Raw genomic sequence first — 16,107 nt, forward strand, 5'->3', positions numbered from 1 at the left:
CCCCCCCGCAATCTCTTCCCCGGGCGCACAGTCTCTTCCCCCGCGTGCGCTCTCTCCCCCGCGCGCTAACCTAATTTACAGTTCACTTTCCTTGGACTGTCAATTTCACAGCCCTTCAAACTGGTTAAGGAGTTACATGCTTTTACATGCTCTGTTCGCTTGAGTTCTCAGCTCCTGGTCTCCCTCTGCTTGCATTTTGTATAACTTGTTGGATGATCTTGCAGCATGGATCGGTATCTGGGACTTCGATGTTGTGGCCATTTCATAGACATGGATAGAGAAGAGTGAAGAATGAATGTTGCAGGTTCCAGGGTTTAGATCTTTCATTATGAACAGGCAAGGCGGTAAAAGAGGGGGGAGGTGTGGCCTTGTTAGCCAAGGATAGTATAACAGTGGCTGAGAGAACTTTTGATGAGGAGTCGTCTATTGAGGTAGTGTGGGCTGAGATTAGAAACAGGAGAGGAGAGGTCGCACTGCTTGGGGTTTTTTATAGGCCTCCGCAGATGTTCCAGAGAGGTGGAAGAGAGGATTAGCAAAATTATTCTGGGTAGGAGTGAAAGGAACAGAGTGGTCATTATGGGGGACTTTAACTTCCCCATAACTTTACTGGAAATGCTATAACTCCAGTACATCAGATGGATCAGTTTTTGTCAATGTGTACAGGAGGGTTTCCTGACACAGTATGTCGAAGGGCCGACAAGAGGGGAGGCCACATTGGATCTGGTACTTAGTAATGAACCAGGCCAGGTGTTTGATTTAGTTGTAGGTGAGCACTTTGGTGAGAGTGACCATAATTCAGTTACGTTTAGTTTAGCGATGGAAAGGGATAGGTACATGCCGCGGGCCAGGAGTTAGCGATGGGGCAAGGGCAATTATGATGAGATTAGGCAAGAATTCGGATACACAGAATGGGGTAGCAAAATGCAGGGGATGCAGACAATGGAAATGTGGACCTGGTTTAGGGAACAGATATTGCATGTCCTTGATAGGTATGTCCCTGTCAGGCAGGGAGGGTGTGATTAGGTAAGGGAACCGTGGTTTACTACAGAAATTGCATCTCTTGTTACGAAGAAGAAGGAGGCTTATGTGTTGATGAGGCAAGATGGTACAGATGAGACGATGGAGAGTTGCAGATCAGCTCGGAAGGATTTAAAGAGAGAGTTCAGAAGAGTAAAGAGAGGACACGAGCAGTCTTTAGCAAATAGAATAGAGGAGAACCCTAAAGCTTTTTTACAGATATGTGAGGAATAAAAGGATGACTAAGGTAGGAATAGGGCCAATCAAAGACAGAAGTGGGAAGTTGAGTATCGACCCTGTGGAGATCAGAGAGGTGCTAAACGAATATTTCTCATTGGTTTTTACTCTGGAAAAGGAGAATATTGTTGAGGAGAAGAATGAAGTATGAGGTATTAGACTAGAAAGGATCGAGGTTAGTTATGAACAGGTGTTACCAATTCTAGAAGGAGTGAAAGTAGACAAGTCCCCTGGGCCAGATGGGATTTATCTGAGGATTCTCTGGGAAGCTAGGGAGGCAACAGCAGAGCCTTTGGCTTTGATCTTTGAGTCGTCATTGTTTGCAGGTTTGGTACCAGAGGACTGGAGGATTGCAAATGTTGTGCCCTTGTTCAAGAAGGGCAGTAGAGGTGACCCAAGTAATAATAGACCAGTGAGCTTTACTTCTGTTGTAGGAAAGGTTTTTGAAAGGATTATAAGAGATAAGATTTATAATCATCTAGCAAGCAACAATTTGATTTCAGACAGTCAACATGGTTTCGTCAAGGGCAGGTCATGTCTCACAAGCCTTGTTGAGTTTTTTGAGAAGGTGACCAAACATGTAGATGAGGGTAGGGCAGTTGTTGTGGTATACATGGACTTCAGTAAAGCCTTTGATAAGGTTCCACATTGTAGGCTGTTGGAGAAAATGCAGAGGCATGGAATTGAGGGCGATTTAGCAGTTTGGATTAGAAACTGATTTTCTGAAAGAAGGCAGTGAGTGGTGTTTGATGGAAAATATTCAGCCTGGAGTCCGGTTACTAGTGGTGTGCCACAAAGATCTGTTTTGGGACTACTGCTGTTTGTCATTTTTATAAATGACTTAGGCGTAGGCATAGGTGGATAGATTAGTAAATTTTCAGACGACACTAAAGTCGGTGGAGTAGTGGACAGTGTGGAAGAATGTTCCAGGTTGCAGGGGACTTGAATAAACTGCAGACTTGGGCTGTGGTAAATGGAGTTCAATGCAGCTAAATGTGAGGTGATGCACTTTGGGAAGAATAACAGGAAGGCAGAGTACTTGGTTGATGGAAAGATTCTTGGTTGTGTGGATGTGCAGAGGGATCTTGAAGTCCATGTACATAGATCCCTGAAAGTTGCTACCCAGGTGGATAGTGCTGTTAAGAAGGCATACAGTGTGTTAGGTTTCATTTGTAGAGGGATTGAGTTCCGGAGCCGCAATATCATGCTGCAACTATACAAAACGCTGGTGCGGCCACACTTGGAATATTGTGTACAATTCTCGTCCCCATATATCAGGAAGGATGTGGAAGCATTGGAAAAGGTGCAGAGGAGATTTACCAGGATATTGCCTGGTCTGGGGGGAAGATCTTATGAGGAAGGCTGAGAGACTTGGGTCTGTTCTCATTTGCAAGAAGGCGGCGAAGAGAGGATTTGATAGAGACATGCAAGGTGGTCAGAGGATTAGATAGGGTAGACAATGAAAGTCTTTTTCTTAGGATGATGACTTCAGCGTGTATGAGGGGGCATAACTACAAATAATAGATTTGTAGGGTGATAGATTTAAGACAGATGTCAGAGCCAGGTTCTTTACGCAGAGAGTGGTAAGGGCGTGGAATGCCCTACCTGCTAATGTAGTCAACTCAGCCACATTAGGGAGATTTAAACAATCCTTAGATAATCACATGAATGATTTTGTAGGGAGATGAACTGAGAAGAGTTCACAGGTCGGTGCAACATCGAGGGCCTGTTCTGCGCTGTATTGTTCTATGTTCTAAATGTTCAGAACAACAGAAATAGAAGGGCAAATCTAACCAGTTAGTGAGAAAGACCTCTGAGCACTCCTGCCATTTTGTCTTGACTTTCTTGATAACCTTTTGCAAGGGTACCCATTCCCTATCTCTTGCTTGCTGCTCATCTGTGATATGACCGCCTCTGTAATCATGCCATCCATGTAGTTCTCTGCCTCACATATTTCTAGTTACTGATAGACCTTTGAAACTGAGAGCTCAATCTTTTGTAGCCAGTAAGCATTCCCCAACATTGACTTGTCCAGATCATGAGAAGTGTCCTCCACTCCCCAGATGCCACAGTTTCATTTTGTTTGGCTAAGCTGACCTGACATGCCTTAAACTTTACAAATCACTTTATTTACTTCAACTTAGCTTAATATTACTCCTACACTATTAACCATAACCTGGAGACTAGCAAGATGTAGAAACTCTTTGTCCTTTCAAATCGGTTCCCTCTCTTCTACTTAAATTCTTATTTTTCCTGTGTTCCTCGATTTTTTTTTCCCAAGCTTAACACAGGTTAGATGTTGCCCTGCAGGTCGAACCGTTTTAGTACACGGGAGGTACAGAACTATACAACTATGTTGTCTTAGGTTAGAAATTGGTATTTAGGATTAAAGTGAAAAATATCTTCACCCAAAAGGTTGTGATACTGAGGAAATTATAGAAAGGTGAAGTTGAAAGTAGAGATTAGTAGTCATAGTTTTATTGAATGGCAGAGCATATTCAGGGCTGAATGGCTGCTCCTTCTATTTCTTTAAATGTTTTATCTTATTACCTATTTTTGACAGTCTATCTCCTAGATAGGCTAATAATTTTTCTTCAGTTGAGAACTTGAATTGGCATGCAAAAATTCTATAACAAAGCTTTAAAGTATATTTTCACTTCCTCCCATTCCACTTCCCTAAAGACACTATTCAGTTCTGCCAGTTTGTACTTCTTTGCTGGATGTCCTGACGATGCCATCTTTCACACCAGTAATATTGATAGATCTTGTCTTTTTCATTCAAAACATAACCCCTTTACAATATGGTCAACACAGTCCTTTTGATTTCCCATACACTGCTCTCCTTCCTTCGCCTTGCTTGACAAAGCCACAATGAGACTCCTTGTCCTCGCTTTTCTGTCTACCAACATTGAATGGACCATCCTCTGCTTTTTCCACTGCATCTAATGCAATGTCAGTGTTCAGTACATCTTTATTTCCCCTCTGCTTTCAGCATTCCAGTGAACCATTCTTCACACAACATCCTGGTCTAGTCTTCCATCAGGGCCAATACCCCTACTTCCTTATTCACTGCATCTCTATGTAGAAGTGATATAACACAGGCCCTGTTAACTTCTTCATTCCCACAATCTGGAATCCCATTTCATAATTTTAAAGATAACAGCAACTTAATTATACTACTTTTGATTAAATATACAGCTTTCATATATGACCTTCTCTACACTGGGGATCCCAAACAGATTGAGCAATCACTTTACTGAACACCTCCATTCAATCTGCAAGAGTGATCCCAAGTTTCTGGCTGTCTCTTATTTTAAGTCTCTGTTTTACTCTGTCCCTTTTGTTGGACTCTTATGCTGTTCTAATGAATCTGGATGAATGCTGGAGGTTCAGTGCATCATCTTTCAACTAGGCACTTTGTAAACATCTAGACTTGATATTAAGTTCCACAGTTTCTATTTGCAGTTACTGCTCCTGCTACTTCTGATGAACATCTTTCTTCTGCTCTGCTTTCTTGGATTCTGTGCTGCTTAAAACCAGTTACATCTGGAACATTTGAATTCTAGCCAATGGTCACAGACCTGAAACATTGTTCTCGTTCTCTCTACAATAGCAACCTGATCTGTTCAATATGTCTAGCATTTTTTGTTTATATTTTAGATTTCAAGCATCAGGTTTACCTTTCATAAAGCACTGTTAATACTTTGTCCTGGGTATGGACTCTATTTGTTTTACAATATTGCTGTTTTCAAACTTGGTACATGGGAAATTTGGGAGAGAAAAGCTAAACCATGTTCAGTAAAGTTCTGTAAATTGCAAGGCTGTTTTTGCTTTAGGTGGGTGGCTCACTGGCTCCTCCGATTAAAGACTTGGAGAGGTGGCTGCAGGAAAATCCCGAGTTTGGAATTGCTCCAGAATGGGCAAGTGTAGTAAAGCAGTCGGTAAGTAATGCAATAAAATTTTGAAAGGTTTCATGTTGAAGTTTGATGTTGTAATTTGTACTCTGTTTTGAAATAGTAAAAGTGTAAGTTTAGACCACTAGGTAATTAAGTGCTGTCTTTCAACAACTCAACCTGGCAGTTTGACTGTGAGAATCTAATCATCTCATTAGCAATTTAATGTTCAAAGCTATTCAAGTACAATCATAAATCCACCATATTGGATTATCAATTTGTTGAGATTCATTTAATTGTGGATCACAACTACTTGAAATCATAATTTTCAATTATATTACTCCATCTCGTAACAGGAGAGTACTGGACTCATGGTAAAATTCTTGGTTATGTAGATGAGCAGAGAGATCTCTGTGTCCAGGTACATAGATCCTTGAAAGTTGCGACCCAGGTTGATAGGGTTGTTAAGAAGGCATACAGTTTGTTAGCTTTTATTAATAGAGGGATTGAGTTTCGGAACTATGAGATCATGCAGCAGCTGTACAAAACTCTGGTGCGGCCACATTTGGAATATTGCGCACAGTTCTGGTCACCGCGTGAGAGGACGTGGAAGCTTTGGAAAGTGTTCAGAGGAGATTTACTAGGATTTTGCCTGGTTTGGAGGGAAGGTCTGACGAGGAACAGCTGAGTGACTTGAGGCTGTTTTCGTTAGAGAGAAGAGGGTTGAGAGGTGACTTAATTGAGACATATAAGATAGTCAGAGCATTCGATAGGTTGGACAGTGGGAGCTTTTTTCCTCTGATGGCGATGGCTAGCACGAGGGGACATAGCTTTAAATTGAGAGGTGGTAGATAAAGAACAGATGTCAGTAGTAGTTTCTTTACTCAGCGCAGTAGGGTCATGGAATGCACTGCCTGCAACAGTAAACTTGTCAACTTTAAGGGTACTTAAATGGTCATTGGATAGGCACATGAATGAGAATAGAATAGTGTACATTAGAGGGGCTTCAGATTGGTTCCACAGGTCGGTGCAACATCAAGGGCCGAAGCACCTGTACTGCGCTGTAATGTTCTATGTTCTAACTTTGTAATAGGAAACTAAAGTGCTGTTCTACACTTTATATAGTTCATCAATTTAGTCCGTAGTTTAGATGCCAGAGATGAATTGTGACTTCTCATAATTAGGTAATCTGCTCTGTGAAATTTAAACATCAGTGATAAGGTGAGACTGACTGTCCTTGACATGAAGGCTACATTTGACAGTGTGTGGCATCAAGACACCCTAGCAAAACTGGAGTCATTGGTAATCAGGGAGAAAACTCTTTGCATCATGAATGTTAGAAAGGAAGATGATTGTGGTTGTTGGAGGCTTGTCATCTTAGCTCTTTGCAGGAATTCCTCAGGATAATGACTTGCCCTTCTGGTGTCTATGTGGAGTTTGAAAATTCTCCCCAAATCTGTGTGGGTTTCCTCCTGGTGCTCCAGTTGCCTCCCAAAGTCCAAAGGTGTGCAGGTTACGTAGATTGTGCCCACTGTGTCGGGCATGTGCAGGCTAGGTAGGCTAGCCATGGGAAATGCAGGTTTGCAGGGATAAGATGGCGTGGGTCTGTGTGGGATGCCTTTCAGAGGGTCAGTGTGGACTCCATGGGCAAATGGCCTGCTTCACACTAAGGATTCTGTTCAAACTTGACACCATCCACGACAGTGCGGCCATTTTGATCGCCATCACTTCAACAAATCCCCACACCCTCCACCCATGACCCTCAGTAACAACAGTGTGTACTATTGCTAAGGTGCACTGCAGAAATTCACCAAGATTTCTTCCACTTTCCAAATTCAATGTATTAATGTCTCAATGGATAAGGGTAGCAGATACATGGGAACATCACCACCTGTAAGTCCTTCTCCAAACTGTTTGCCATCCAGACTTGGAAATATATTGCAGTTTGTTCAGTGTTACTGGGTCAAAATCTGGGAATTGCCACCTGAATAGCATTGTGGGTCTACATAGAGCACATGGATTGCAGCAATTCAAGAATTCACCACTACATGATAAAGGGCAGTATGACAAATGCCTGCTCAGCCAGCAACACTGATGTCATATGAATTAATTAGAAAAAATATATAAACAGGAAAAGGAAGTTATCTGATACCAAAAGAATAGACAGGAAGGAGTAATTTTGTTTCATGACCATCTGTTAAAATGCACTCGTTGCAATACGTAGGAAATACACGTGGGGTACTGGAACTGATTATTTCGTTGAAAGGGTTTCTGACATTGAGTTGGTTTACATACCTTTAAATTATAGAGAAAAAATATGTAGTCGTGTTATAGAGCTGAATCATAGAATTTTACAACACAGGAGAAAACCACTTGCTGCATTGTGCCAGTGCTTTGAATGAGCATTTGTGCTTTGACCCACTCCTCCTGTTGTTCGTTTAACCCTGTAAAGTACCTCACTCTTAGATACCTGTTCAACTGTTTTATTTTTAATTATTTACGGAGTTGTCTTCAACCCGGTCCTGACAATTGGTGGAGGGAGTGAGTGTGAAAACTAAATTATTGTTCTGAAAAATTCTGGTAATGCACTCTTAAGTTGGGAAGAAAGTGAGTAAGTGCTGGAAAGGAAAATGGATTCTTAAAATTGGTAGAAGCCTCATGCAAGCAGTATGGTGCACCCAATAGGTCAGGGTAATTTTAATTATGGGTACTGAGTTGGATCAGATCATGCCTAATGTTCAAAATATTATGAAGTTTGTGAGTCAGTTAGAAAGGATAAAGTTAATAAATAAATTGATTGGAAACTAGATTTGGTCTGGGGCATATTTCATAAATGTTGAAGAGTCATCTAATTAAGCAATGATGCAAAGGGATCCATATGTAGCATCATGCATGAACGGTTGGCTTTTTTTTTGCTTTTCTCAAAGGATGAGGTAGCCGAACTATAGAATAAGCACACTTTCCCAGTTCTTTTTGGATGGTATCAAATAGTTTAAGTGGTGAGAAGTTGATTAAATTAAAGACTGAAGTTAATGAGAGCTATAAGAATAATTAAAGAACTAAAGTGAGTGTTGAAATGCGAAGTGTGAGGATAAGGAAGAAATTTATGAAGTAACAATAAGCATTTTTTGTTTACAGATTGTCTGGATTCCTGCAATAGAGATCAGCACTTAGCAGAATCTATTCAATTTTTATATCATTTTAAGTGTCTCAATTAGGTTACCCTTTAAATCCTTTAAAATTTGTTGGATTAAACTCCGCACTAACCTCTGCTCAACCTTTTTCTTCAAACCTTGTTGGTGTACTCTTTTTTTTCTCCCCTTCCTTCTGGGTGTTTATCCAGCTTCCACTTTTGAATGCATCTAACAACCTCAACTGGGAGCAGCAAGTTCTATATTCTTACCAATGTTTTCATATGCAAAGTTCCATTATTATTTGATTTATGCTGTAAGTAAAGTATAACAGTGATGTGCATTAAATTTCTAATACTTACTCTGTGTTTTTACATTGATTTTAGGAGGTGTATTGATGTTTTTTTACAAAGATTTTTGAGGGAGGTGAATGTCTCAAAGTTTTGCTTGGTTAGGGTTGACTATGGTTATGTATACCTGTTGATTATCTGCAGCGTTTGATCAATCGGCACACTCTAGATGCTAGTTAATAAAAGTTTGTTGTATTAGCTTCTCCTGAATTCCCTACTGGATTTAATGTTCTTGGGTTTTGGACTTCACCCACAAGTGCAAGCATTTTCTATCCATCTATCCTATCAAACGAATCATAATTTTAAAGACTTCTTTCGGGTCACCCCTCAGCCAGGCGCCTTGGCCTGCTCAGTCTTCAATAAATATATCCTTCAAGTTGTTATATTATTCTTGAGAACTTTTTTTGCATCTTATTCAGTGCATATGTTTTTATCATACAGAGACCAAAAATGTGTGCAACACTCTGGCTTAACTAACATTCAATTGTGTTTAATATAATTTTGCTGCACTTCACAAGAAATAAATCCCAATGATTTGATTTTCTAATGGCCTAATTAATCTGCTTCACTTCTATTAGGGATTTGTGCATCTGTGCTTTTTCTTCTTTACCTCCCTTCAGATTTGTGACTTAAGCAATGCATGATCTCCTTATGTCTTTATCAAAGTGCAGCACCTTACACTTATGTATGTTTGAAATTAGTCTTTCCAATTACATTAATTAAATATCCATATTGCCCATTTTGTCAGGAAATAGATTCACTTGTTAGAAACATAGATATGAAGGATTTTTTTCCATAACAGCAATACCCATTTGCGGATAGAAAATTAAAAGTATTTCAAATTATTAACAGGTTGATAGGACTGTTTCTGGTGGTTATGATGAGGGGTGTAGATAGAACTTCCAATGCAAGGAATTTAGAACTGACGTCCGGAAAGACTTCTTGATATAACATCGAAGACCTTCCATTTCATATTCTGGATTGGTGGCTGAAGAAAAACTTGACATTCAAGATTTAATTAGCATGGAGGGGAAATGAAAATATTTGAAAGCATATGGGAGCAGGATGGGTAAACACAATTAGAACAATAACTTTGTGGATGGTAAAAATGAAATAGGTGAGTTGAGTCAAAAAGCCTGTTTCTGTATTGTAACTTCTGTATGTATTGCTGACCACATTTGACCTATTTATTTGTATTTGGAAAATGAGCAGTATGCAAAGAAGCATGCTACTAGGTCTAAGCTGCTTAAGGTAAAATATAGTTTGTCTATTCAGCAGGACTCCTAGTTTTGATTCCAGTTATGTGCTGAATTTAGTCATCTGGTTTAAGCTCAGTTCTTAGTTAGGGAAAAGTAATCCCATTTCTGAAATAAGTGGGGTTATCCACTTTGATAGGTGGACAGGCATGCAGAATACTTCTTAAATGGGAAGAAGTTGTAAAGTGTAGATGTACAAAGGGACTTGAGTATCCTTGTCAATCAGTCGAAGAACGCTAACATGTAGGTGCAGCAGGTTATTAGGAAAACTAATGGAATGTTATCCTTTATTGCAAGAGGATTTGAGTACAAGAGTAGTGAAGCCTTGCTTCACTTGTATAGAAGTTTGATTAAATATGCCGTTTTGATCTCCTTACCTCAGGGAGGATGTTATTGTCGTAGAAGGAATGCAACAGGTTCACCCAGATTTGTTCCATGACATGGGATTATCCCATGAAGAAAGAATGTATATTGTGTCCAAGTGTCCTGAAGTGTTTTGAAGAATCAGAGGTGATCTCATTGAAATCTACCCAGGTTCAGTTCCAGCCTTAGGTGACTGTATGGAGTTTACACGTTCTCCCCGTGTCTGTGTGGGTTTCCCTCGGGTGTTCCAGTTTTCTCCCACAGCCCAAAGATGTGCAGGTTAGGTGTATTGGCCATGCTAAATTACTCTGTAGTGTCCAGGAATGTACAGGCTAAATTTAGCTGTGATGAATGCTAGGTTACAGGAATAGGATGGAGGAAACAGAGTCTGGAATGGATGCTGTTCAGAGGGCCAGTGCTAGCTCGAACGGCTTCTTTTTGCACTGTAGGGATTCCTATGATAATAGAGAAGATGCAGGTAAGCTATTTTTTCTGGTTGGGGAGTTTAAAGCCAGTGGGGCACAATTTCAACATAAGTGTGATGCCATTTAGGGCTAAAATCAGTTTTTTTTAAACTCCGAGGGTGGTAATCTGAAAACCTGTGGACTGTTGTGTGTGTTTAAAGTAGAGATTGCTAAATTTTGGTGTGTTAAGGGTGTTATGAGTTATAGGGACAGTGTGGATAAGAGGCATTGAACTGTTTGATCAGCAATAATGTTAAATGGCAGAACATGTTCAATGGGCTAAGTGGTCCACTCCTGTTCCTAAGATGTCTAATGATAACTCTTGCAAGAAAACATCATAGTCTATGACATTTCTTGTGGTTGTAATGTGTGACACTCATTTGATATGCTTACAAATGAAGAATGGTGATATGCTCAGATTCCTGAGCAGGTTTGATACCTGTAAACCAATGTCTTAGTGGTTTCAGGTGAGCAGGGAAGAAAATAGATCAAAATAGGAAGAAGGGCCAGCTGGTGATCTAACTTTGCCATTTTGGCTTGTTGTAGTATATAAATATGGCAAGTATTTAATATAGACTATGTTTCTTTCCTAGGGGTATTTACCGGAAAATATGTTTGACCGCATCCTCACAGGACCTGTTGTGCGAGAAGAGGTTAGTCGAAGGGGTAGACGTCCAAAAAGTGAGCTCACCAAAGCTGCTGCTGCAGCTATGACTGTTAACCCCCTAGTCGCCAATGGCCTTCTTGCTGGGATGGACTTAAACAGCCTCCAAAGTTTGCAACAGAATCTCCAGAATTTACAGTCTTTGCAATTGACAGCTGGATTGATGGGATTCCCTGCAGGCCTTCCATCTACAGGTGGAGAGACAAAATCCCTGACTTCCATGTTTCCTATGATGCATTCAAATATGGCAGGGTTACCTAATATATTTGGTATGGGAGATTTACTAACTAAATCCTCAGAGACTGCTCCCAAGGACAGAAAGGGAAGTAGCACTATAGATTCCTTCAAGCCAACAGATGGATCAAATGAAAGGACAGAGAAACAAAATGTGGATGTTTGTAATGAAATCTCAGTGTCAAGTTCTGCTGCGTCTTCTCCTAGGAAGGTTACACCAACCACAAGTGCTTCTGCCTCAGTAACATCCAGCGGTCCTCTGGCTATTAATCCACTGTTATTGTCCAGTATGCTTTATCCAGGCATTCTACTCTCTCCAGGCCTTAACATACCAATTGCAGGATTCCCTCAGACTAATATCTTTGATGTACAGACGAATAGAAATACAGATGTAACCAAGCCCAAGCCTACAAAGGAAACAGTAGAACATCAAGAGGGAACAGAACAGAATTCTTCACATGAAAATAGTGGAGATGATGCATCTGAGAAAGCAACATCATTGTCTACTAGTGAAGATACAACTCAACCAGATGATTCAGATTCCAGTGAAGAAGACTGAACTTGAAATAATATATTTGATCTAACACTGGAACAGCTTCATTGATTAGTATAAATGGTTCTTTTCTGTAAATAGTCCAGTGATGATTCAGAAAAAAGTACTCATCTGTGATTAACTGAGAGGATTTCAGTATCTATTTATAGGTACAAAGTATTTAATGGTACCTTGCATGTAAAGTTGTTTTGGGAGGCTAAACAGAATCCATGTGTGCTCTCAGTTGTAACAAATACTGAAGCATCACAGTGCTAGTTGTTAATTTTTTTTAGGGAATTAATTTTAATAAAATAAATATGCACCATGAGAGCCGTATATTTAATATATTTGGTGTGAACTAGGGAAAATGAGGATACCTTTATGCATATCGTATTAACTTTCTGTATATAAATCCACAAACTCCTTGACGCTCATTTCAGTACTCAGATCAAACTGCAGGAGACACAGCAATAACCCTGGCAGCTAATGAATGTCATTAAAACTGTAGAATATACATCTTGATAATGCAACATGGCAACAGTCAAAATGGAAGTTTGCATTTTATTGCTAAAGTGTTGTGATGCACTGTCAGTTTTAAAATTCAGGTACACTTCTGAGTTATTTGGAAGATTTTTTTTTCCCAATTGGCCGTAAAACTGGCTATTTATTTATTACCTCAGCAGTGCTAGTTTAGAAGTTTTACAGAAATAGTTGTATAATATTTGCTTTGTTCGCAGTTTGCAAGATGTCTCATTTATCACATTATGTAGCTGGTTGTAGTGAGTACTTTCACTTTGCATGTGTTCTTTCTCTGCAAATTATTAAAAGGGGGCAAGGTGCCATGGGAAGTCACATTGATACGTGCAGTATATTTTGCCTGGTTATTCATTTCATGGGAATGATTAGTTGGTGTCCCAACATAGGCAACAGAAATAGGAATTCTGTCCAGAAAGGGTTCTTTGATCCCAATTTACATTACCTTGCTTCTTTGGGAGTATTTAAGGAGTGGTTTAGTAAATTGAATATACAGTGCATTCCTGCCAAAAACCACTATAGGAATCATTGTGTTGATCAAATAAAAGTATACAAATAGAAGAGAAAGTGATGCATTTTATTATACAGTTTTCAGTGTTTATTATCACTGCAGAGCAGTGTATTAGTTCGCTGCATTGAAAAATAAAATTGTTTCCACTGCAGTGAAATATTGTTTGGCGCACATTATCATCTTTCCATAGGAACCATGCCAACCTCTATTTGGAAAGGGCTGTGGGTACAGTGCTGATCCAATTTAAACCTGGATCCCCAGCAACTATTGCCTACCAGCGTCATACTAATCAATACTGAACTACAGTTTTACATTGGGCATTCAGTACTGAATTTGAAAACTAAACAAATGTCTTCTGATATAAGAAGCTCACCAGGATGATAGAACTAACAAAGCAGAGCACTATTGACTGTGTGCATTGCAGAATTATTATACTTGTGACTTGTTTGTATAATTCTGTTTGTTACACTAACATATTGTATTTGCGCAGTAGTTTTAATTTCATACACAATATTCCTCTCTGCTGTCAGTAATAGACTGGAAAAAAATCATCATCAAAAGCTGGTGTGAAATTATTGCAAAGCAGTGTTAAAATGCACATGTACCCATATGCTAGAAGCAAAGGCAATTAATGTCATTTGCAGTATTGAGATTTTGTTGATTTCACAGTTAGAAATGTATTTAGAGGCAACAGTTTACAAAGAGAGGTTTAATATGCAGTCATTTTTAAAGCTGTTGTATCCCACTTTTTTGCTTGCTTTCATAGACCAATACCATATCAAAAACAGGTACAGTCCCCAGTTTTGCTGTATGGTGTATAGGTATGTAATTGAATACTTTTTATTAGATGTAAGAGGAACACACATTACAGCACAGAAGCAAATTGATTTTTAGCTTGCTCTTCCAGAATGCTTAACCAACCTAGAGTATGATTTTTAATATGCACAGAACTTCGTGGATAAATCTGTTGAATTTCTCTGAAAATGTGTCCGGGTTTGGTTGTACTCTAAATATTTCATCTAGAAATTTGGGCTTTGTTACGCCCTCAACGGAATTTCATTACTCTAGATGGGGCAATTTAAAAAATAATTCACAAAAACATGCGTATGATCCACTGCATTTTTGATTCGACAAATGGAAGAATCTTTGAAAACAGTGCAACTTTTAATTGTACTGATTTTAATATTCAAGTTAACAATGACTGGTACCTTTGAAGACTGGTGTATGTGCAGGATAGTATTTAGATTTTCAAATATAGTTTGTACATGCCACCTAAAAGGATACCACAGCTTTAAAAAGTATGCAAACTAAGTGAATACTTTAAAATATTTTTACAGTAATTTTGTAGTGCTAAACACAGGCAGCATTAAACTAAATTATACAGTGCTGGTTTCTTTATATACCGAATTGCTCCTTCTGTCTGAAATGAAGCATTACTGTATATAAACATATATTTCCCTGATGTCTAGTAATAAACTATTTTTGTCATTATTCTCTTACAATGGTGAGATCTGACAGACCACAGTTTTCAAACATCTATGTAAAATGTCACATTGTCTCCATTTGCCTCCAGGTTAGATTTAATAACTGTTTCCTTTATTTTTACTGACTCTCAATAATTGTGTTCAGGTGGTGTTACATTGGTCCTGCTTTTTTAATATTTAAAAAATGCCCACAAAATTAAAGCTGCAGGAGACAACAATGTGTAACAATCAGTGGCTGATGCGATGCACCAATGTAGCATTAGTCAACATGAACAAACACACAAAAGAATTACACTAATACGTGCTGCCATTAGCAGGATCACTGATGAGTTGGTAAATTGAATATGTGTATTTGTAGTTATTGTAAGTCAAACTTTGGTAGCTGCTCTGACCATGTATTTAATTATGTTGCTGGAGGCTTGATGATTGTGTGTTTTTATTTTGGACAATTGCAGTACTTGCAGGTTGTATTCTGTGTAGTCTGAATTGGCTTTCTGTAGTACAATGAGTCTTAAAAAGTCATTTGTAATTTATTGAATTACTTTCTATGAAGTTCTATAGAGCAAATGGAAGTTTAATTATTTTTATTAAACCTATTCTTTGACTACCCATGATGTATGTTTGTGTACACTCATTCTAAATTGTGTAATGTGCAAAATTTCAGTTGAATTTTCTACAACTTTTTGATTGCTATGGAAATTTGATATGGGTTCAGCTGTGAGAAACCCTGTGGTAGTCAAACTGGGGATAAAGATTTAAATGCAAAGTACGATGATTTGTATGTCAGTAACAATGCTGTAATTTAGAGTATTGCTTAGAATTTTATACAATGGAATGAAAACCTGAGATTCATTTTTCTACCCCATATATACCATGGGTAATCAGGTAATTGCATCGCAAACTATCTTAGGGTTGCCTTTATAATTTTGTACCCTATTTTTACACTTTTTTCTATTTCCAAGCCCTGGTACAATAATTTCCCAAGGTGATCAAAACCACTGGTCACATTCCTAGAGTAGTAAGATGAACATTTCTAACATCATACCATCTGTTTTTGGTTAGTGGAGTTATGTAAACATAATGTTTTGCTATTACTGTAGTGTTTCAATGCTTAAGGTGCAAGATCTAATGTGAAATACCTTTTTCCTTATTCGTTGTTTCTATTGTATAATCAGTCAAATATTTTTGATAATAGATTTACAGCATTTTCCATTTTACTCCTTTAGCCCAGCCTTGAAAGAAGACCCATCTTCAATAATGCATTCCTTTATTTCACCATGTTAGCATTGTTACAATCTCCTCCGATGTGGGAAAAAAAAACAAATTAGTACCAATTTGTGGATTCATCCAGTGGATATTGATGAAAATGATTTGCAAGAGAGTTGTGTCAAGTCAATTAAGTTCGGTTGTATTCTCCGAGACTGGTATTTGTTCCCT

The 16,107-nt window shown here is 38.7% G+C and overlaps 1 long non-coding RNA gene across 1 annotated transcript; it reads left to right on the forward strand.

Moving 5' to 3' along the window:
- The first annotated feature begins 3,925 nt into the window (after positions 1 to 3,925).
- LOC140453031 (uncharacterized) lies at positions 3,926 to 15,279 on the forward strand. Its single transcript, XR_011952285.1, has 2 exons — positions 3,926 to 5,195; positions 11,305 to 15,279. It is a non-coding gene; the product is annotated as an uncharacterized lncRNA (long non-coding RNA).
- Positions 15,280 to 16,107: the final 828 nt, after the last annotated feature.

This window comes from Chiloscyllium punctatum, chromosome 26 (assembly GCF_047496795.1).
Source record: "Chiloscyllium punctatum isolate Juve2018m chromosome 26, sChiPun1.3, whole genome shotgun sequence".
NCBI lineage: Eukaryota > Metazoa > Chordata > Chondrichthyes > Orectolobiformes > Hemiscylliidae > Chiloscyllium > Chiloscyllium punctatum.